This window comes from Passer domesticus, chromosome 2 (genome assembly GCF_036417665.1).
Source record: "Passer domesticus isolate bPasDom1 chromosome 2, bPasDom1.hap1, whole genome shotgun sequence".
Lineage (NCBI taxonomy): Eukaryota > Metazoa > Chordata > Aves > Passeriformes > Passeridae > Passer > Passer domesticus.
Window position 1 is genome coordinate 6,540,036 of NC_087475.1, and position 22,890 is coordinate 6,562,925.

General features: G+C 40.7%; 2 long non-coding RNA genes across 7 annotated transcripts in view; one reads left to right on the forward strand and one right to left on the reverse strand.

The window, feature by feature from the left end:
- LOC135293142 (uncharacterized) overlaps positions 1 to 6,654 on the forward strand; it is a 91,222-nt gene extending 84,568 nt beyond the window's left edge. For 4 of the 6 annotated variants that reach the window (XR_010355279.1, XR_010355275.1, XR_010355281.1 and 1 more), the window contains one exon: positions 6,546 to 6,654. This is a non-coding gene — a long non-coding RNA (uncharacterized LOC135293142). The other 2 variants (XR_010355278.1, XR_010355277.1) reach the window with 2 other exon arrangements.
- Positions 1 to 22,890, reverse strand: part of LOC135293182 (uncharacterized) — a 33,398-nt gene that overhangs the window by 7,223 nt on the left and 3,285 nt on the right. The gene's annotated exons all lie outside the window — the stretch shown is intronic.

The following is a 22,890-nucleotide window of genomic DNA, read 5'->3' on the forward strand; positions in this document are numbered from 1 at the left end:
AAATATCTATTTGGAATTTCAAAGTTTTATAGGTTTTCTCCAGAAACAAACCCCAACCTTCTGAGAAGCCTATTTACCCAAGTAGATATGTATATACACTCATTTATATTTATATTTATATACACTCATTTACTAAGAGAAAGCAAATTTGTGTCCTCTGTAGTGTTTACTTTGATTAACTATAGCAGGTTTGCCCTTTGATTGCTGCTAATGTTCTGCGGAACCATTTGTTTTCCTGCAGAGTTAAGGGCATTAAAGGAGGAGGTATTGGCTTCTTTTTGGCATAAATTAATTTTAAAAGAATTTTTGTTGAGAAGGATATTTTAAAAATCCTGAAGAAACAGAGATTGCCCAGTCTCTTACCTGTCCACTTTAGGAGTGTGCATGAGCAGACACCTGGGACATGGACCTTATTAAGGAAGAAGGGAGAATATTTTCGTAAGGAGCATTCTGTTAAGTTATTGGCAACAAATCACTTGTCCCTCAGGACACACAGCACTTTCATTTCTGCAGGCAAAACATGGAGGGAGCCTGTTCTAAGTTTACCTGCTATTTATTCTGAAAGGCTTTAATAAAGACTTAATTGTAGAAGGGTTTCCAAGGAGTGACTTGAAAGTGAATGTATCCCTGTCCAGGGAAAATAATGGTTGTGCTGCATAGTTCAGAGTCTTTGGGATTAAGGATGTGGCTGGCGGAATTTATGAAAAGTAGTGTAAATAAATACGTCAAGATGTGATCATGTGGAGGTTGTTTCTCATAACTGCTCTTCCCCCTCCTTTTGTGATACTGATTCTTCTCTGTTGTGCAGCCCTGTCTTGGTTTGAAAAGACAGGAGCCTGTGAAGGAAGGCAAAAGCCTCCTGTGAAATGGAGAAGGTAAACCCCCTCCCTCCGAATTATCACAACTTCAGAATTAAAAAAAGGCTCTCAGGCAAAGATATGGGAACAGGAATAACAGTTCTTTACTAGGAAGGAAAAAAAAAACTAAATAACAATGTAATTTAGCACAAGCAAAGAAACCACTGGCAGAGTGAGAAAAACCTGACACCCTGAGAAGTCAGGGTGTTGATAGCAGTCCAGCCAAAAGGTGGCCGCTCCTCCTGGAGCGGCGATCTGCAGAAGGGTGTAGATCCTTTCTGAAAACGCGGCGAAGGAGCAGCTGGGCCTTGGTTCCCGATTCCTCTGAGAAATCCAGCGAAGAAGGTTGTCTGTGGTCTCAGAAATGCTTGTTTTATGGTGTCAGGGATGCTTGGCTCCTCCCTCTGGGTGGAGCATCTCTCAATGGGATGATGTAACTAATCTTACCAGCCACAGTGAGTAATTCAATAGCCCATTAGCAGGAGATTATCTTCCTGGCAGTGTCATTGTTCTTGAAAGAGATAAGAAAAACTGCCCAACCCCCAACAGATGGCAAAATAGAATACATGCCTACTTTACAAGCCAGGACAAGCCCTGACAGTTTCCTTTGGGAACTGGTGCACAGACCTGGGGTCTGGCGGCAGGGTCCCCACAGTTGGGATGGGCTGGTCCCACCTCGATGTGCTTAGAGGGCTTCAGCCTCCAAACACACTTTCCCAGGAGAAAGCAAGCAAAGGAAGGCTCAGGCTCCTTTGTTGGTGTTTAGAGAGATGCTGTACCTGCTGTGGGTGGGGGCTTCACCACCCTACAGTGCTCCTCTGGTGTTCTTTCCTTTGCTTTCTGTGGAGGAGTCTGTTGACAATAGATTATTTTCCACCTGAAAAATGGAAGCAGTTTTGTTGTTCATCTTCCCTGCTGGAGGTTTTCAATGGCAGGTGTGCTGCAGCAGCCCTGGAGAACTTGAGGAGCCCACTGCTCTCACACCACGGAGTCAGAGAAAGGCACGTGGGCTTGAAGAGCCTTTTGAGAGACTCTTGAACCTGAACTTGGCTGCTTCTCTTGTGAATGACAGCAAAGAGCCAATCGCCCCTAACCAAGCTCATGTTGCAGTAAAGGGAATTTAAATCCTGAGAGTTTTGCTTCAAGGCTGTACCAACACCTCAATTTGGCCACTGGTCTGTCTTTTTATTCTGGCACTGTTGTAGGAACGTAGATTAGGACCAACAAGGAACAAAATGGTTTCTGTTCCTAAGTAGATGCTTAAGTTAAGGCCATCAGATGCAAGTTTTAATTATCATTGAGGTAATTGAATACTAACTTTTTTTGCTTTGTTTCAGGCTGTAATTATCTCATTTTACACCTTCATGGTCACTGCTTGTTTTCATGGGGACATTTTTTGCAGTCCCTCACACTGATTTAAAAAAACATCTGAAATTACTGGTACCACAATTAGGACTGAAACTAGGAACAGCTCTCCCTGATAATTGCAGATATGATGAGTAACTGTAATTTATGTTGGCTTTCTATTGCCATGAGTTTTACAAAAAGCAAACAAACAAAAACAGGTCAGCATCCCCACACTTGCTTTCTGCCCAGCCTGTCCCCTCCCCTCCCAGCTCCCGTGGGTTGTGGCTACACAATGGCAAAGGTGTGGGCTGAGCATGTCTGTCTGTCAGTTTTTGCTGCGTCTCTCCAGTGTAACATGGGGGTGAACCACACTGGATCTCATCCACATCCATCTCATCCACATCCTCAAGCACAGCAGCTCACAAGGGTGTGAAAAACTGAGCTGACAAAGCCAGAGGACCCAGTGGACAGGAACCCACAACACTGAGTGTTGTGAAGCTATGAGGAGCCATTACAGAAGAGTTTGGCCCCAAATTCTCCTCCCAAGTGTGTCTGCTGGGCAAGGGGCCATTGCAACCTCTCTTATTTCAAGATACTCCAGAAGTACTTTAAGAATTAAAAACCATCATGTTTCAAAAAATAACTATATTTGGGGGAGTTGCAGGTTTACTTTTTAGACACAATTGTCTAAACTCCCAGATGTTTCATGTTTAAATCACTTACCATGAACTCAGAGGTCTGATGCTCCACTCAGGCCAGGCCCAAGGTTTGGAGGCTTGGGACCATCTAATAAACCATCCATATGTTTTCACTCTGTCCTACCAGTGATGACTCAGACATTAAACTTCTCATTTTTATGATTTGTCTTTCAGTGTGTTTTTCATTAATATTAAGATAAAAATATACCCCAGAAAGTTATTAGGTGTTTGAATGTGTCATTAACACAAGTGTTGAATGATTACGTAAGATAAGAGTGCTTTTCCTCCTCCCTTGCATTTCCATGGAATAAGAAACTGTAATATGCCTGAAAATTCTCCTTTGAAAAGTTGCTTCACAATCATTGACTAGAAAAGATCAGAACATTTCCTGAAATAATGTGGTTTGCATAAGGTCACAGTAGAAATCAGAGGGAAGAATTGCACCATGTCCCAGTTAAAATATGTCTTTTAACCACTAAACTTGCTCTTTTGTAATTTTAAATATTTCCCCTGAATGTACATAATCAAGATACCTCCACATGTGTTGTTGTGCATGTATCTGCATTTATATACATGCCCATATACACAGCAGATGCAAAGATTTTGGTTGTACCACATGCAACTGCAAAAACAAATTTACTTCAGAAAATTAACCAGTAATAAAATGCTGTAATTTTTCTTAGAATGACAAGAAAATGTGAGCAAAGATTAGATTTATAAAAACAAAAATTAATCTGGAAAACTCTTCTACAGTAAACAGAACTGTTGTTCTTTATCACAGTGTAGTTGGACAGTCACCTGCAGTGTGGCAGCTGGCCCTGAACACCACTGGGTTCTGAATGCCCATGGCTCTGTACTGCTCTCATAACTGCTAACTGAAAGTTATAGGAAGGAAAATAAAATATAAAATAAAATAAAATAAAATAAAATAAAATAAAATAAAATAAAATAAAATAAAATAAAATAAAATAAAATAAAATAAAATAAAATTAATATCAGTTGTAACAGAGCGCTGGAAACCAAAAAGCCACAATGTGTTGTCTGGATGATGGTGTATCCAAAGTTCATCTGGAAGCTGAAAGGGGCTGCAGGAAGACATCGAATGCACCTGAGAGATAACAATGTAAATCAGGCTTTGTGGTAATTAAGGTATGTGTGGTGAAAACAGAGGCAGATGCATGTTTAGATTAGTGAGTTGTGCCAGACATGATTGGTGCTGAAACTTCAAGAACTGATTGCCAAATTTGTTGTTATTCCCATTCTGGGCAGAGAGTCTGGAGCAGGAGAAGAGTCATGAGCAGCAGCTCTCTCAGCACTCACCAATGATCAGTAGAACACCTGAAAACATGCTGTGCAGCCCTCTGGAGAGCTGGCTGCTTATGTGGCCCTATAAGTTTCTTTTACATTTTGTCTTTTACCTCCTGGTGTCCTAAAATGATATTTTCCACCTTCTTTTGTCCTAACCCCTGATTTTGGAGACCGAAATGAAACATATGACACACCCTTCAGTTCTCAGGGTCAGTAGGAATATTCACTTGCTGAGAGTTAACCACACACCAAAGAAGCATTTTTGAATGGCCATTTTAACCCTCCAACACCCTGCCATCTACCAAAGAAAAACATACTGGCAAGGATCAGTGTTATTCCCAGTGTTGTCTCCTCAGCTCTGTTTATGGCAAGAACCTGTGTTTTTAATTTACCATAGTTCCCTCCTGAACTCTGGTGTTGTCATGTAAAGGCAAACAGAGCAGATGTTGTTATGACGATGATTATTAACATTATTATTGATGTTTATAAATTAAAGCCTGTTTAGGGGAGCAGTCACCTGCCTGTTTGAGTTCCGTGGAACTGACAGGACCACTGAGGTCCCCACACTTGACTGAAGGCTGTTTTAAATAGGAATGAACCCAAACATATGTTTAATTGCTTCACTAGAAGTATGGAAAGTCTCATTCTCTTCATGGGACAAACCTTTGTTCCTTCCAGCCAGACCATGCAGGCATAAATCACTTTGAGCAGCCAAAGAATCCTCTGCCTGCAAAAATCCCCGGATTGATCAAACTGAACACCTAATTACAGAGCTGGTGAGCTTACACTGAAGGCGGTTTGAAAGGCTGCCTGGAACATCATGGGTTGAGCTGCCTTTGTTGGGAGCATTGTGCTGTGATGTGTAACGTGGGTAGATTCCTGTGGGATGTTGACAGTTTGTGGGAAATGCATGTAGGAGGAACTGGGTTACGAAGACCAGGGGGTTTAATTTTTATTTTTTTCTTTACTCTCTCTCTCTCTCTCTTTCTCACTGTACTGCATGTGAGCTTGGAGATTTTGGGGGTTTGGTTTTCTTTTCTTGGCTTTTTAAGGTATGGGGAAAGAAGACCTTCTGGTTTTGGAAAAATCTGGCCACTACATGCTGAGTGTTATGAGCCACTCGTTCCTGAAGGTTCAATACTGCACAGGTCCTACCCTCCCCAAAAGGATGCTGGTTGGTGCTCCTGAAAATGCTAATGTTCCTCTTTTTTTGCTTATGGCATTTATATTGAGTGCTAATCACTTGTTAAGCTATGGATTTATGTAATAAATTAATTAGCTCTGCAATGTTTTCTCCACTCTCTGCCTGCCAGTCGTCTCTGCTGGGACTTGTTAGTTTTTTTCCAGTTACAAATAGCTCTCGGTATTATTATTTGCTTTTAAATAATTTCTCAGGCTGATATTTTTTTTCCCTTTCCCACCAGAAGTGGATTTTCTCCTGTGTGTTATCCCAGCCTGAGGCACAGGGCAGGCATGATTTGGGTCTGCACTGGCAGTGGGTTTTCCACACACAAACATACAGAGTTTAAAGTTCATTGGCTTAGAGCAGTGCAAGGATAGGGCCAGAAGGTTTGCCTTTGGAAAAGGATGAATCTTGCCTTCAATAATAACTTAGGCCCAGTATTAACAGGGCATGAGATATCCAAAGTCATAATGCCATTTGTTATAGAAAAAACATTTTCATGGCACCCTCCCTCCCATGCTTTCTGTTCCCTCTCCTGAATGTATGCTGGAATTGGTGTGATATCAGCGCAGGATCTGTTTAATCTAGAGATGGTGTTTACAACTTTTTGGAAAATATTTCTTGAAGTTTATGAATATATTCTAGTTTTTGCATATTCTAGTTTTCTTCATATGCATTCAGTCCATTTTAATTTTGCTAGAACAAAGAATTTCAGAGAATAGTTTTGTATTGGTCTTGTGAGAAAAAAAATGCAGTCTTTTATCACTCCTTATGGATTTTTATCATGCAATGTTTCCACCTTTTTGAATGAGAGAAACATTGAATAGGAGCACAGGATATTTCATTTGTATTAGACTCATCGTATTGAAACCTCTAATATATTTCTTCTTATTTTGTCTTTAAATTAAATGGACCTAATCCTTTTATCTTTTCACATAGAAAATTCCTCATTCTGCTATTTATTTTAATTATTTTTCTCTGAATCCCCTCTGTTGTTGCATTATCTCCTCTAAAAGCACTGACCAAAACTGAACACAGTGTCCCTGTTGGCAGTGCATTATTCATTTACCTATCACATTATGCTGTTTATAATGTTTTCCATTATAATACACAATTCCTCATAATACACAATTTGTCATTTTTCCCCCACAGATTCCACACTCTACAGAAGCTTTCCTGCAGAGCTGTCATCAGGAGTGAACCAAGCCTTTTCCAGAGTGTAGCAGTTCATAAGTCAATAAAATGCCTTTGACTTTCCAAATTCTTCTTACTAATTGTCAATGCTTCTCACTTATCAGCATGCACTGGGCTGTCATTCACCTGGTATTGTTGGGGTTGTCACCAAGTTTTTCTTTAATTTCAGCCAATAATATGTTCAGTTCTGGGCCCCTCACGACAATGAAAACTTTGGGGCTCTGGAGTGTGTCCAGAGAAGGGCAATGGAGCTGGGGAAGGGGATGGAGTACAAATCTCATGATCAGTGGCTGAGGGAGCTGGGGGTGTTTATCTTGGATAAAAGGAAGCTCAGGTAGGACCTTATCACTCCCTAAAACTCCCTGACAGGAAGTTTTGAGCAAGTAGGCATTGGTACCTTCTCTCAAGAAAAAAAATTAGAGGATGAGAGAAGAAAGGGGAGGTTTAGATTGGATATTAGGAAATATGTCTTCACAGAAACAGTTGTCAGGCATTGAAACTGGCTGCCCAGGGAAGTGGTGGAGTCACCAACCCTGGAGGTATTTAAAAGACCAAAAATTGGTCTTCTTTATAATAGATTAATTATTTTTATATGAAAGTGTAAGCATGGCACTGAGGGACCAATGGTTTGGTGGTAGATCTGGAAGTGCTGCGTTAACAGTTGAGACTGATGCCTTTTCCTGTGATTCTACATGTGTGTGTCCTGCAGATGCTCCCACACAAGCACACATCCCTTTCTCAGGTTCATTTCCATCAGTAGCCCTGCTAGAAGACACCAGGCACCCCAGCTCAGTTTCTGCCAGGCCACCTGGGTTTTTTGTTCCTACTCTTCTCCTCACACCTCTGTGCTGTGCTCCAGCTGTCAGCACAGAGCTGGCACGGGGCTGGTGCAGACACCTCTGAGCTCCTCGGAGCTGGCTGGCCCAGGTGGAGCTGGCAGCAGTGTGGGAGGCTGAGAGCCTCCCTGAGGTAGCTCTGATGATCTCTGTGCTGATACACCTCCCCTCCTGCAGCACGGGAGCTGCGCTGGCAAAAAATGACTCACGTAAAGCTCCTCAGCCTCCAGCTGCACCTCGGAGTGCAACTTGTGCATGGCCGGAATATTTCAGCTGTGAGGAGGGGTTCTCCAGAATCCTGGGCTGCCATGTGTTGAACAGCCTTTCTAGGGAAAAAAAAACCCACTTTATCAGAGGCTTTTGGATACTTCTATTGCATGATATCCACTGAGGTGACTCCAGTGATTCTAGGTTCTTTCAGGCCTCCATCAAGCAAAATAATCTTTTGCTTAATAGTAAGCTACCACCAGTGGGATTTTTCCTGTGCTCACACGCAAAAAAGCATGCTCCTACATTAAACTCAGTGACATCTTTCTGTTTGAGTACTTGGCTGAAGAAACAAGCTGTTTTATGGGATGCAGTCTTTACATTTTATTTCTAAAAAGTTCATTTCTGTAGCCTGCAGACCAGGTTCTGTGGTCCTGTGCCTGAAAGGCTGCTCACTGATAGCAGGAAATGTTGGCTGCAGTACCTTTCTAAACTCTGGCCAAAAGAGCATTCAGATTAAGCAATAATTTAGGCAACATCATCATGAGTGGGGAGAGCACATGGCCAGTTAGTCACCAGAGGTACAGACGCACGCAGAAAGTAAATCCCCAACCTGTTATAGTAATGCACTTAGTTACTGGAAATGCAATATGAGCCTACTTTCATGAGCAAGGATGAAAGAACTCGTTTAACCTTTGTACAGCATTTTCCACCCACACACAGGAGTGACATCAGATGCCTCACATAGGTAAAAAAACAAGTCAGCATTTGGGAGACTCCCGAACAAGAGACACAGATAACCCCTCACCTCTAAATTTGTGCATTTAACACACTTGTGGTGGGTCACTTGAAACTTCTTGCTACTTATTCCTGGATCCTGATGACTCTGACAGAAAAAAAAACACCTGAAAGATCTTCAGCCCTAACTGAAGTTAACTTCTAAACTTCTTGTGCGTAACACACTGGACGTGAAGCACTTACTGGAAGATATTTTATGTTTGTACATGCAGTATAAAGTAGGGCTTTTGCATTTAAATCAGGGGATATTTTAATTTTGAATAGCCTGAAGATCAAATCATTGGAGAAGGATTTTCAGGAGGCCAGTCATTATCTGGCCTTTAAGTAAGATCATCAAGCCTGGGAATGGGAGTTTGAGTGAGCGTCACGGAGCCAGACAAGCAGGACAGGGCTGGAAGTGTCTGGCTCTGTGCAGCACCTGGGTGGATTTCAGTCCACTCAGTGCCACCTGAAAAGTCCTGCAGGATTTCTGAAGTTCAAGATTTCCTGAGCAACTCCATGCTAACTTTTGTGTTACTTTCAAAATATGTCGGGGCTCAGTTCCTGTGTGTCCCAACATGCAACAAGAAAGGATTTGGTTTTAATTGATGATTTTGATTTTTGGAACAATCTGATTCCTCTTTCCTCCCTCTTGCTCACCTCCCACCTCTCAAAAATGCTTGATAAATAAACTTTGAAGTCCTGGGAGAAGTAGCATGTGTTGGTGAAGGGAGAAGGTGGGGGTGGCAGGGGTGGTGGAAGGAGCTCAGTTTGTCAACACAACAGCCAGGAAGCAAGTTATTTATACGGCTTGTGGTGGAGAGGGGGCCAGCCCACATGTTTTTAAAAAAGGGCTTAACTAATCACATGGTACAGCTAATTCTGGCATTTGTAAATACAGTTCACTCTCTCTTGGTGGATGAAAGGAGAGCTAGAAGAGGATCACAGTCCAGGACATGACAAGTCCATCTCTACACCCAAGTGCTGCCCGTGCAGGTGCTCAGATTCCTCTGGGCTGCAGTGATGCTCCTGAAAAGGACTTTGCTGTGCCTAGGCAAAATATGGATGGAGATGCATGGGAACTGGTGCTTTCTCAGAATTCAAAACTCCTAAATAATGGCTCTGACAATGCTCAGCCTCAATTTTGAACCCATTCTTAAACCACAGAATGTCTCATTTTCAGCAGGGTTTCATGACTCTCTCAAGGTGGAAGTTGACTGTGAGAGGCATATGACCATGAGACCATACTTGGCTGGACTGACATCAAAAGTGAATTTTTGACACACAAAGATTTTTAAATCCACTGATTCACTGGAGTCACATTTATATATTTTTTTTTTTCTGTGTAGAGCATATAGTGAGCTATTCTTGTGGGTTGAATGAAACTCAAAGTCCCATGATGGAGGCATGACACGGACTTGACACTGCTGCTACATTCCTCAGTTCAATAGCCATGGAAAGGCTGTATCCTCCTCAGCTAAAAAAGGTTCACAAATTAGCTTTATCTCCAGTGGGATAGTCTGCAATTTAGTGTTTGGCCAGGCAAATTCAAATGTGTATGTATTTATATTTATTTATTTATTTATTTTTATTTATGCATAACTAGAAATATACATATACATGTTGTATATAAACCACAGTATTTCACTCTTCAATACAGTTATGTTTAATTTCACTTTCTTACAGTAAAAAAACTAAATCACACTAGTCCATCTCCCTTTTTTCCTTAAAGAGCAGTATAAGACATAAACATGTGACATAGCAGATATGCAAGTGTTTGTACTTTATTTTTATACTTGGAAAAGTATATTATAGACATGTTAAATAATAGCAGTAGTACAGTAATAATAATAATAATAATAATAAATAAGTAAATAATAATCTGTATTTAGGTCTGCCTTGTTAAAGGAAAGCAGAGAGAAGTTTCAATAGGTATTGCTGTAGAAACCCCCCTGAGTTATGTCCATTTACTGGTCAGAGAACTAAAATCACTTGAGGGCATGCCCTGCCCTTGATCCTCTGGATGTGATCCCAGTGGGATCCTGCAGAGCTCTGGAAGTGCAGCAGAGCTCCAGCTGGGGACGTGCCATCACCATCAGGAACCTCACAGTCAGCCTGGAATGAAATTTCTGCGTGAAATTCTGGCCCTGTTGACCTTGGCAGGTGTTTTGCAACTGGATGAAATGGAAAGAGAATTTAATCCTCTTCGTCCAGAAGAAGAGAGAAGAGAGAAGGTGTGAATCAAAATTAATACCCAGCCGCAAAACTTTTATTTTATAAAGGCAATTTTATACTTTTGGGTATCAGGAGACCTGCTCTTGATCTGGAAGGTCACTGGATGAATCAGGAAAGGAGTAATAGAAAATAATTCAGTGTCAATTTCACTGTTTTTCTGGTGTTCCAAAGAGGTAGGAAATTAGGATCAGTTATAATTTAAATGTACCTTGCTAACAAAATTTACCAGAACTTTCCCACACCTGGTAACGAGAATATGTGACAACTTTTACTCTCCTTAAAACAAAACAAAAGACATCCAAGAGCAGACTTGGAAAGCTACCTTTTGAAAACAAAAAGTTTCAAGAGAAACAAACATCTGGAAAAGATCTTTTAGAGAACATTTTGGTACCCTAAAATGCAGGGCACTCTGTGCCCTTCCAGTGTTGCATAAAAATGATGGAATTTGCTGTACCCCAATGTCATTGTGAAAGGTGTTCCTTCCTAGCCAGCAGAACATGACATTGGAAGGACAACAAAAGGAACATTTACTTAAAAGTTACAATTCTTATTTAGCCTGTAAAGTCTTACAAAGAGGGGAAGACTGAATAGAATTTCTATTTTATATGCCTATATGAAAATAGGTATTTTAGCAATCTACTCCATGTCACTTCTCAGGCCAGTTAGAACAGAATGCATTTAGGGATGCACAAAGAAACTATATTTCCATTTAAGCATAAAAATATGAAACTTTCATTTCAGTTTTTGGTTTTATTTTTAGTCCAATATTTCTATTACTTCACAGAGACAATGTATCAGCAGAAGCTGTCCTGGCCCTACAAAACACAAAATTGTCTCTAGTAATTTTCAGAGGTGTCTGAGCCCAATATTCCTTACTGGACAGTTTGCTGAATGCAACCTGGTGCTGCTCTTCCCAGAGGATCATAAATAATATTTTCACTGGAAGTACAGGAGGCTTCTTGACTTTAAGACTCTCCCACATTCATATCAGGCTAATATTTGTTCTGTGTTCTTGTGTTATGTAAAATAAGTGAAAGCAAGCAACATCTGAGTTCCCAACAATGGTTTCTGGCTGATATTTTTCTCAGAAAAAAATTCAGGCAGTCAAATCCCAGCACTCCCCTCCAGTTCAATTTGTAAAAATACAATTTTGTGCTTTCAAGGTTGGATTGCAATTTCTTGGTATTTTACCTATGTTTTGAACCATGATCAAGAAATGATAAATTGATCTCATATGCAGTACCATCAGTCTAAAATGTTATAATAACTTTGGCTAATTATTTAAATTGATTGCAAACAATTCTAATGAGACTTTTTTATGTGAATTTATTTTTAAATGAAACGTAATTATCTTAAATTGGGACAAGTGTTTAAACTGGCAAGCAAACTAATTGAGACAAATGTCTCAAAGCCATGATTTCTTGTCTAGGAGAGGAGATGTTAAAGTAAGACTGACAGTGGATAAAATGATAGGATTTGTAGAACTTACTTATACAGGGAGTCTGTAACATCTTAATGTCAAATCAGTCAATCCATTTCAAGCAAGTGTGTTCTTTCTAGGCTGACTATGGATCCAAACCAGAAGTCTGTGCTTCAGAAATATTTGGTTTCAAAATTCTGATTCTCTATGCATTTTATGGACTTTGAGTAGAACTGGATCAAAATTTCCATGCAGAGCAGTTCGAGCACCAGTGATCCATCCGTGAAGCTGCGTGCTAGCATTGATCAGGCTGTGTTGCAAGTATTGTGAAACTGCAATATTTGTTTTGAAAAAGCACAGATCCTGAGGCTCGAGAGCCTCAGCCACTTTATTTTTGATTAACAAACTATTTCTAGCACTGAAGCATGAACTTTTTTATTCTGTACAAAACATGGCCTTGACTTACTAATGGAAAATTATAATTAGACTCAATTTTGTGTTTTCTCCTTTAGATATTTGTAGGGCAGAGGTGGCATTTAATTAGGGAAGAAAGAGAGCAGAGTTTTTCACTCTGAACCCACCAAGCCGTGGTGCTGCCCTGCAGAAATCTCTCACGTCTCCCATGTACCAGGCAACAGCAAATGAGCCCATGTTCTTCCTGCTCAGATGACCAGCTGGGTAACAGTTAATCCTGACATTTTAAATAGAACTGACAATTCAACAATAGTTGCTACAGCTGTGAGGGAGTTCATTACGCCAAGGGACTGCATCTACAATGCACAATGGAAGAGAATCTGGGGAGGATTTGAATAAAAAAGGAGCTGAGCTGTTTGGAGGGGAAATGTGGAAGATTATATGGAGTCAGGAGCACTGCCTTTGTATAAATATGAACATATGAAAAGAGGTTGTGGAGGGAGCTGAGTTTCACCAGGGAGGTGGGCTCCTGAGATTCCCTATCAGACCTGGGTTTTGCCAAAGTGCAGCACAGCATGGGGGAGCTGCAGGCAGAGCTGTGGCACAGAGGAGAAGCTCAGGAGGCCAAATAAACCAGCAAGTAAACAAAGAGAGTACTGGACACCTAGAAAGAGCACGTGTTATAATTCTTTTTCCTTCATTTAATGGATCCTAGAAGACAAACTCTCTGTTCAGGATGATCGGTCAAGGTAGATTTCAACCGTGCTGTATCAACTTCCTCAGAATCCCCTTGCCCAGATATTGGTTAATTACTAATATTAAGAAAGGTGGGCAGACAGCAATGGGCTGCAGGCTAAAAAACATAATTCAAAACGACATAAAAATGTGTGTTAGGCTTTTGGGTGAGCTGTGCAACAACCCTGGTGTTGCGTGACCCAGCCTAAGGAGAGATGCATGAGACAAACCTGCACACAGAGTCCTTAGAGGGCAAGGAGCACATGAAACCACATCAAGGGCTCTGTGAGCTCCTTCTCAAATGGTAACAGGCAGCTTGCTTAAAGAGCAGTGGCAGTGATGAGAGAGACAGAGGCAGAGAGTGTAATTGGCTAGAAATAATTTTACTGCCAGAATGCTCTTTTGAACTGCTTGTTATAGCTTTCCAGCAAGTTATTTACACTTTCAGCCCGTGTTTAGCAAAGTTTCATTTGAAACAAACAAACAAAAAAAACCACCCCAAAAACCAAAAAATAAAATTAAAACAAAACAAAACCAAAAAACCAAACAAAAAAAAATAAAGGGGCAGCTATAATCCTATGTGTCTGCTAAGAAAACAGTACTAGCTGACAAGAGGAAAATATGACTTGGCCAGCAGTCTTAGCAGCTTTTGATCTTTTGGAAAAACTCAGCCTGGATGAAAAGAGAGGGAGTGTGTGAAAGGTGTCTGATGGTGTGTTGCTGAAGGGGGGAGGGATGAGTGGGTTGTGGTAGTTGTTTTCAAATTGTAATAATAAAATGTTTGCAAAAAGGACTTGCATGATAGTGATATCCTTCCTGAGATACGGGAAGACAGAAGAGAAGCCAGTCCCACCTGCAGCCCATCAGCTCCTGGGAAAAGAGGGGTACAGGGTGGAGGTCCCAGGTGAGATGCTGAAGATGAGACCCTTGGGAGCTTCAAAACTGGGGGTGCACCACAAGCCCTGGAATGGTTTCACACCTCTAGCAAGGAGTTTGCTCCCACAAAGCAGGAAAATAATCACAGAATGATGTGGGTTGGAAGGGACCTTAAAGATCCTCCAGTTCCAGCCTCCCTGCCATGGGCAGAGATTGAGTGGTCATGGTGCCCTGTGGCTCCTGAGAAGTAACCTCAGAAAGAGTTTTCTCAGAAATCATCTGAGAAATAGTTTCGGATCAGCCAGCACTGTGCTTTAATTAGGCACAGTAGCATTGTTTGAAAAACCTGGCAACACACTGGCCATGGCTGATATTAAGAGAACCTGAAAAATTACGAGAAAGGCCCTCATACATGGCTTTTTTTCATAGTTCTTTATGCAATCCAGTGCCTTCAGAGAGTAGCTGTGCTGTTTGTTTATTATTGTCATTAGCTTTTATTAGATTCAATGCAACTTACCTCAGAGTCCCTCTGTGTTTCAGTCTCTGTTTTGACACCATTATTTGCACTGAGGAAAATTTCAATATATTGTAGAAATTATTGTAAAGTAAATTATTATAGGATAAATTATTAAAATTTCTTATATAATATTTTAATAAGTAATGACCAATTGTTGAAAACATATTAAATGTAGATACTTCTGCAGCTGGCTGAGGGGAGACCAAGCAATATTAGCAGCTATGAAATGTTTATATTTGTGGTATCTATAGGAAAATGGAGGATTTTTTAACACAAACTAAGCAATACCTTGATTCACACATGGTCTTGAGGTGTAGATCTGTAGCAGTTCCAGCAATTGGTTGACTCTGCATCTACCTACCATGGTAGTTAAACAATTTCTTTCTATAAATGCAAAAATGCTGTAGAGCTGAATGATACTTGTTTGCTGTGCAATTAAACTGTTAAGGTCGACATTTCAATTACCATCATTAGCCCTCAGCCTGAGCACCCCACTGAGAGGGATGGAATCAGTTTACAGCCACACAGAGCGCCCCGGCTCCAGGCTCTCTGCAGAGCTGGGCAAAGCTCCCTGTGCTGGTCTCCTGCTCACCCAGGGTCTGGAAGGTTGCTTCCATCCCCAAACAGGCTGGAAAGGATGGTTTAGTTCCTAGGACAGCCACACTTTTTCTCACTGCAAGCCAATTTCAACAATCTCACGTGCTGAGAGCTGTGACGGCTGCTTGCACTCACTGCATTTCTTCAGGTGAGACTCACTGCATTTCTTCAGGTGAGACCCACGTCCTGCTGCTGTCAGCTTCTGCCCCACACTCACTGGAAGATTTCTCACCCTTCCTCTCCTGTACTCTCTATTCCCAGACCTCCTTTGCTTCCACATCTTGTTGCACAAGTGCCACACCAGAGCCCTGTCCTGCTCCAGAGCCCTGTGAGGCTGCTGCCTCTGGCACAGGAGCCAGGCTGTGACAGACACACAGCCAGGAATTTGTGTCTCTTTTTTTGCCCTGAGCCGCTGCCCCTCCCCAGTTCCACCCTGGAATTCCATGTCCCCTGGTGGAGCAAGGCACCAGTGACAAGGGTGACACTGAAGGAGGGGGAAGAGCAGCCAACAGAGAGAGGGAAGGTGGCACATTCAAAGCAGAGCTGGCAGTTTTGTAAAGCTGACACCAGCAGTGACAATGCCCAGGCAGATTACCCAATACACCTCAAGGTTTCATCAGGAGAAGGCAAGAAACTCTGGTTTCAAGAATGGAAAATTTGGAGCAGTTCTGCCCTGTATGAGGAGATAGTTCAACCTTGAACACAGATTTTTGTACAGTACCTCACATCTGTGCATCTCTGAAGTTACTCCCTGACTCACCCAGTCTGTGTTGTAAATGCAGTTATGAAGGTGTCATCCACACAGGAGCCAGAGGATGGATGGATCTCCCCAAACCCGCAGGCAGAGCTGTGCAGAGGTCACAAGACATCTTCATTCAGGATGCCTGACACTCTTCTGTCTCTTTTCCAGCTTTTTTTTGTAGTTCCCCTTCTGCAGGTGTGGGATGAGGACAGACTGCCTAGATTTTGTGTGCATTTCACCAGGGCTGGGTTGGGCCTTTTGGGAGATTTAACCACATTATCACTGCAGCCAGCTCCTTATTGTGCAAGGTCAACAATCCAGACTGTGGGGTGAAGAGATGCCCAGCATGAACCCCTGTGGTTCTGGCTGGCCTCCTCACTCCAGCTCAAAGCTGACCATGGATGAACAGTGGAACCATGGCATGACCATGGATATCTCCACCCTGTGCTTCCAATTCCTGCATCCCCCCTGATCCCAGGGAAGGGGGAATTGATTGAACCCCAGAATTACACTACAAGCATTGCCTTGGCAGGCTTGCTAGTGTGGAGGATCAAATTAAAAGTGACAATAACTTTTTTTTTTTTTATTACTTTATGAGCATTTCTCATTTTTAAGTCTGGCAAAACTGATGCAGAGATAAGGTGACTTATACAATGTCACTCATCCAGTGAGTATCAGTCAAAATAAAGACTAAGTAGCCTGAATCCCTTTATAAGCAGCTTTTGTCTCATATTTTGGCCTGACTTAGCATCATCTCACATCCCAAGGACTTCTAAGTGAATACTGTCTTCAGCAATGCATGACAGTGACTGCATGACATCTCCCAGACTCCTGAAAACTGAATACAGGAATTCAGTGGTGATTCTGATGTGCTTTTATGTGCCCATCAAACCAAACCTCACCTTAGCACACAGGCACATTACAATGCCAGCTTTATCCCCATCATAACTCTGTTGGCTCTAATGGAGCAGCACCAGAAACGAGGTTTGGCTGTAAAATGTTAAAGCAAGTTTCAGGAACAGGATTTTCAGCCCATGTGCAACTGTTTTCCACAATGGCAAGTACATTATTCAGCCAGTGAATGAAATAGAAACACTGACAGTCTGAGTGTGATGTTGAGGAAAGCAGTTTTTTCTTCATGTGTTGGAGGAAAATGAACTGGCTGTGTTTAAATATGTGGCCAAGCATATGTGATGAACAACATATAAAGTGACTGAAGGAAAAAAACCAGGACATTTTCAGCATTGCTGGGAGCCATGCTTTCAGACCAGAATTCACACTAAATCCAGCTAGTGGGACTTTTTTGATTTGGCTTTTAAAAAAAAATTAAATCCAACTCAGGTTTATCAGAACACGGCAGAAAAAATTCCTGTCCACAGCATTTTTCCCTGTGGGGAAGGTCATGGTGGCAGAAATTTCACAAGGAAAACTGGCATCATCCTGTCCACAGCATTTTTCCCTGAGGTGGAGGTCATGATGGCAGAAATTTCACAAGGAAAACTGGCACCAGCACATTTCCACCTTTCAATTGGTTTGGGGCCAAAATAGTAATTGATTTTTCACTTTCTGCTGGAGATTGTAAATAGCCAGAGTGTCTATTTTTTTTTGCAAGTTTTTTTTTCATTAGTATGGTACTAATTAGCTACAACAGAACTACTTCTGATCAAATTTTAATTCCTTCATCTTATCGTTAAATGTAATAATTTATATTTGGCACATTCAATCAAATTTGAACTCAGATAAGCTATCTTTAATGAAATACAAAATAAATGACAAAGAAGATTGGAGTACTACTGTGAGTAGTAAAACCAAAGCAAATTGGTAAATGGGTATTCAATTCCTTTATTTAAATGTCTACGGAGAAAAAGGTGAACAAAAATATATTTGACAGTGAGTATATCCAGTGGGAACATTTCCTTGTATTTTACTTTATAGTGGCTAAACATTAAGTCAAGCCTTTAAGTTGAATTTAATGTATTAAAGCAATAACAATCAAGGCACAAGGCATTTCCTGGGAATTAATGACTGACTGGGAGAGTTGATGGGCCAATGTGAAGCTGAGGGCCATTAACTTTGGCTAGTCATTAATTTCCCTGAAAATTCCCTGTGCTGAAGTTGTTAGTGCTTTTCATAATCTTCTTATCTGTTGAGTGTAAATACAAACATTTTCCCTCATGTCCAAGAAATTTTTAAAAATAATCCATAGGATGGAGCTACCAGCAGCAGTGTGGCTCCAGATGTCCCTCTGTGACATCTGGGAAAACAAAGAGCTTTGACCACAGAAAAGATTCTCCCAGGAAATCCTTATGAGTAAATGCCCAATTTCCAACATTTTCTGAAGGCCCTGCATGGCAGCAGTCTCATGAAATCAGATCCTGAACTGTCTTATGGAGTATGAAGCCAAAAAGGGCAGTTATGCCCCTTTATTCTGATGACATGTGTTCCTTTGTACACGTCCCTTACCAGGTTATCTTTATGCATTATTAGCTGTTATTAATAAAGTTCACTGCAGTAGTATCTCAGGGCTTTGGGGAATGGCTTCCTTTTGTGTCAAGGAACCAGAACAGACTCCCAGACATTCCCATGGTATCCACAATCTCACTTCTCCTACACTGCTTGGGACAATAAATAGATGAGCCACAGCAGCTCTGAGGAATAGAAATGGTGATGGCATTTTTTGTCTCATTCTTTGTCTGGCTTTTATTTTCTTCCCTTGATGGTATTGATTTAACCTTTATGAAAATTAATCTCAGGAGAGGGCCAGAGCCTGAAGATTTTATTTTTAAGACTTGCAATTTGCAAGAGCAATTGCAAGTTCTTGCTCTTCCTGTGTTGTTTTTGGTTTTTTTTTTTTCTTTTCAGGGTTTTTTTGGTTGTGCTTTGTTTGGGTTTTTTTTTTTTTGTGGGGACTATTTTGAGTTTGTTTGTTTGGGTTTTTGTTTTTTGTTTGGTTTTTTTTGGTTTTTTTTCTGTTTTTTTTTTTTCTGTGGATTAATTTTCTTATTTGATGAAAAGCTTATTGGTTAGTGCCTCCTAACTTTGCCAACCTGCTTTCAGGAATCATTATTTCATCTTATAATTGGCAATAAAATGTTCCATCTCATACTGTAGCCTGCTTAAAAATCAGTCATTGCTAACAACAAATGAAAACCCAGCATGTGGAAGTGTTGAAAAAATATGCTGAAGCATGTGTAGGGAATTTTATTCATCCTGATATTTTTGTGCACCTGTGAAGTAAATTGGGGCATATGAGCCCATGATTAAATGCAGGTAGGAAAGTAAATCCAACCCTTTATTAGACCTAGGGATGAAATTACTCACATGAAGAATAACCTCTGTATTAACAGATTTGAGATACACCCCTTCAGCATGGAGAAATAAAGAAAAAAATCCATGATTGGCAAAGGGCCACTCCTCTTAAATCTGAAGTCCAGCTTCTGTTTAGGTAGCATTGCTATACAATTTTCCACAGCTCTGTCAATTTTCTTCATGGATTCAGCTCTCAAAGTAAGCAGGAATTGGAGTGCAACCCTGGCTCAACCTGACCAGAAGCAAAATAAGAGTTATCACCTCCCTCTGTGCCCTGTCCTGACTGTGAATAGGAGAAATGAAGTCTAAAGAGGGTCCTGAACCAAAGGTGCTTCATTCAGCAGACTCTGGGGAAACTGGGACTCAGGTCACAATCTGAACTTTGTGGCTGACTCTTCCTTCTTGAACGGGCTACATTAAATTCTAAAACCCAGTAAATGAGGTTGAATTTACAGAGGGGAAAAGACAGTTCAGATATATTCTGTGTTGCCTCAAACAGTAGCAAATTACCCAGTAGGAAACTATAGAAAGCTGTATCAGTGCCTTTTCTTTTTGGCAAAACACAGTATATTTGACAAAACTGTTTCCACTAACTGAAACAATTGCTGGTGAGGAGGCTGTATTTTATCATTTGAAATGCAGCCCCAGCTGCAAGAGTTCTATTAGATTCTCTAGCTCAATGTTTTATATTTATTCTTATCATTTAGGAGCATCAGATACTCATATCTTGGAAGGTGTCTCTTCAATAAGTGTTTAGTACTTGCACAAGTGATAACACTGCATTGGAGTTAACTCAATTTCCCAATCTGTGAGTTCAGAGTATTATCATGGAAAGATCTTGGAGTTTATTTACATCAAATTGACCCATAATTAGGTTTGGCACTTGCATATATAAAATTTGTGATTTCTCCAGTGCTTTCTTTCCAAGATAGTCTACAATTCTTCCTTGGGCAGTCAGTCATCTGATTATCCTATTCATTGCTGTTATAAACCCCTCACTTTAAAAATGTATATATTGCATGGGTAGTTAGAGACAGAGCCCTCACAAATAAGTTTTAAGAATATATTCTAAAGAGATCCAAACTACTAGAAAGTGAACAGTCTACATGTTGAAATGTTATGAGCTGAAATGACTGTAGGGAGCAGAAAAAGGGGCACTGGAACTGGAACCAGCTGTGTAGTGGTTGAAGAAGTGTCATCAGGGAGAAAGGGATGTTTGCAGAGAATTGCAGGTACCCTGCTAGTTGAGGTGTCAGGGCTGGATTGGACTCCTTGATCTTGAAGGTCTCTTCCAACCCTGTGATTCTGTGTGATTCTCTGTGATTCTGTGTGACTCATTAGCCTGGCAGCTATTTGGTTAACCAATTAAGAAATTATATTGATTTACGCAGCGGTTCTTAGAAATGCATGTCAGTTTTATTGCAAATGCTTTTAATAACCAGTGGTGTCTCTAAATAGGTTTGGTCCAGGGAAATGGTTGCATTAGAAAACAGATTAATGAATGGCTTCAATGGCTGATGTAGACAAAAAGGGACAAATTTCCCAGTAGTTATGTGGTCATGGATATCTAATTTGTAGGCCCATATTAGCTACAATTCATTTAAAGCAAATAAAAATTTGTAATGATTTTCCAGTCTGTAGGAACAGAGCTCTTCTATTTTAGGTGAAAAATAGAGGGTTTTTTTAACCTGTATTGGAGTCTAAATGTAAACTGTATTGCTTTTTGGTTTCTTCTTGAAGAGGATTTCAGCAAACCAATGTATTCCTTAGGGGGGAAGAAAGTGACTTGAGATCTAATGAAATGCACTTGGAGAAGAACATGCAAGGGTTTGGGCAGAGAAATGGTGAAGACATCCTAAGGAATGAGACTGATTCTACTCTATGTGTTTATTTAACAAGCAGCACTGATCATGAACCTGCTACAGAGATGGCAAGGGAAATACTTTAAAGCACAGTAGATGAAGCAGAAGAGTTTCATTAAATGATTTTGTTTCCATGGAATTGACACTCAAGCCTTACTTTGCTCAAGTTAGATGGTTGCTGGCATTATCATATTCATTGAGTAGAGACCAGAAATAGTTGGTAACGAATAAACTGATGTGAAGGAAAATCTCATTTTCTTGTCCTGATGGTTGGAGATTTTGTAACTCCAAAACAAGGAGTTTGGAATGATTGCAACACCATCAAATTGAAACAGCCTATTGCCTTAAAATGCTGTCCAGGTTTTGTTAACATTTCATGACTGAACATAACTCTCAGCTATTCTTTTCCAAAGAAGGAGAAAAAGGCTCTTGATGGTCCTATTATTAGAAGGATGATAATTTAACTGGGGAGGAAAGATGTAACGTGAGGAAATTGGTTGTTGTTATAGGCAACTGTTATTCATTCCCAATGATTTCAGCTAAAGCAGATTCTTCGAGGGAGAACTTGTTCTGGGGGAGCTGATCAGCTGCCTCCTGGATTTTCTGGCTTGGCTGGAGACAGAGCCTTTGTAGTTCTGTTTGCTTAGATGTAATGTGCAGGATTATAACACTTCCTTACCCTTGCAGAGGTCTGGCCACACATCTCCCACTACCACCATGAGCAATTCCTTCCCACTGCCAGCTCATTTCCTTTACTCTTCTGAATCCCATGTCAGGGCATTTACTCTCCTCCCCAACACTGAATTTCTCTGGTGTAAATTTCCATGCTCACTAATGAACTAATGAATGTCTCTAAGCAGATGTTAAAACTAAATTAACAGTTTTAACTATAACTGTATTTTTACTCCATAGCTCTGCCTGTTTTTGTCTCTGATGTCCATTGGGGAATGTTGCAGAGCTTTGACAGAAGCTGAAGATATTAAAATACCCTCACTTGCTCCATGCTGATGTTCAGTGTACATAGCAAATTGAGGCAAGAGGACTCCCTGAAATCAGGAAAACTGTCCAGCTGCTTGCACTACATTCTGCATAGTTCCTAAGGACTGTTTAACACAGATTTCTCATTGTCACAATATTCTTGCATGCTAAATGTTTTATAGGATATTTTTTTGCCGCTATTACAGGCAATGGATGATTTTCCTATATTAAAATTGGTTCTTGATAAATGGGCTTATGAAATGGTTTTAACTCCTTCCTACTACTCAGAAACATCATGTGCTATCCTAACTCAGTCTCTGATTGCTGGTGTTCATCTGTGAACATCAAAGAGCCCACACTGTTATTCTTCCTCAACCAGCTGTTGGCTTTATTATGCCAAATTCTGGTTTCCTTAGAGTAGACTGAAGTCATTCTTTTGATTATAAATGGATCAAAATTTGCTTCATCACCTCACTGACTCTTAGAAGGGATTTTGCATGTATAGAAAACAAAAAATATTTTCTCCAAAGTAGTTTCTATGAACTCCCTTGACACAGAGTGAAAGATGTCTGTGCCCACTGTTCAGATTTCCCTATACAATAAACAAGGGTGTAGTCCAGCCTGGAAAGTTTAAGATTGTGACCTGCATGTTAAACACACTTGGTAGCAACTGAAACAAGGAGCTAGACCAGAAAAATACTGTAGTAGAAGAGCTTTCACCTGATCTGGTCTCAGGTGGATGGGGCAGGACATGGTGTGGCAGATTAGACCTGCAGACACAGGAGGGTTCTTAGCAAA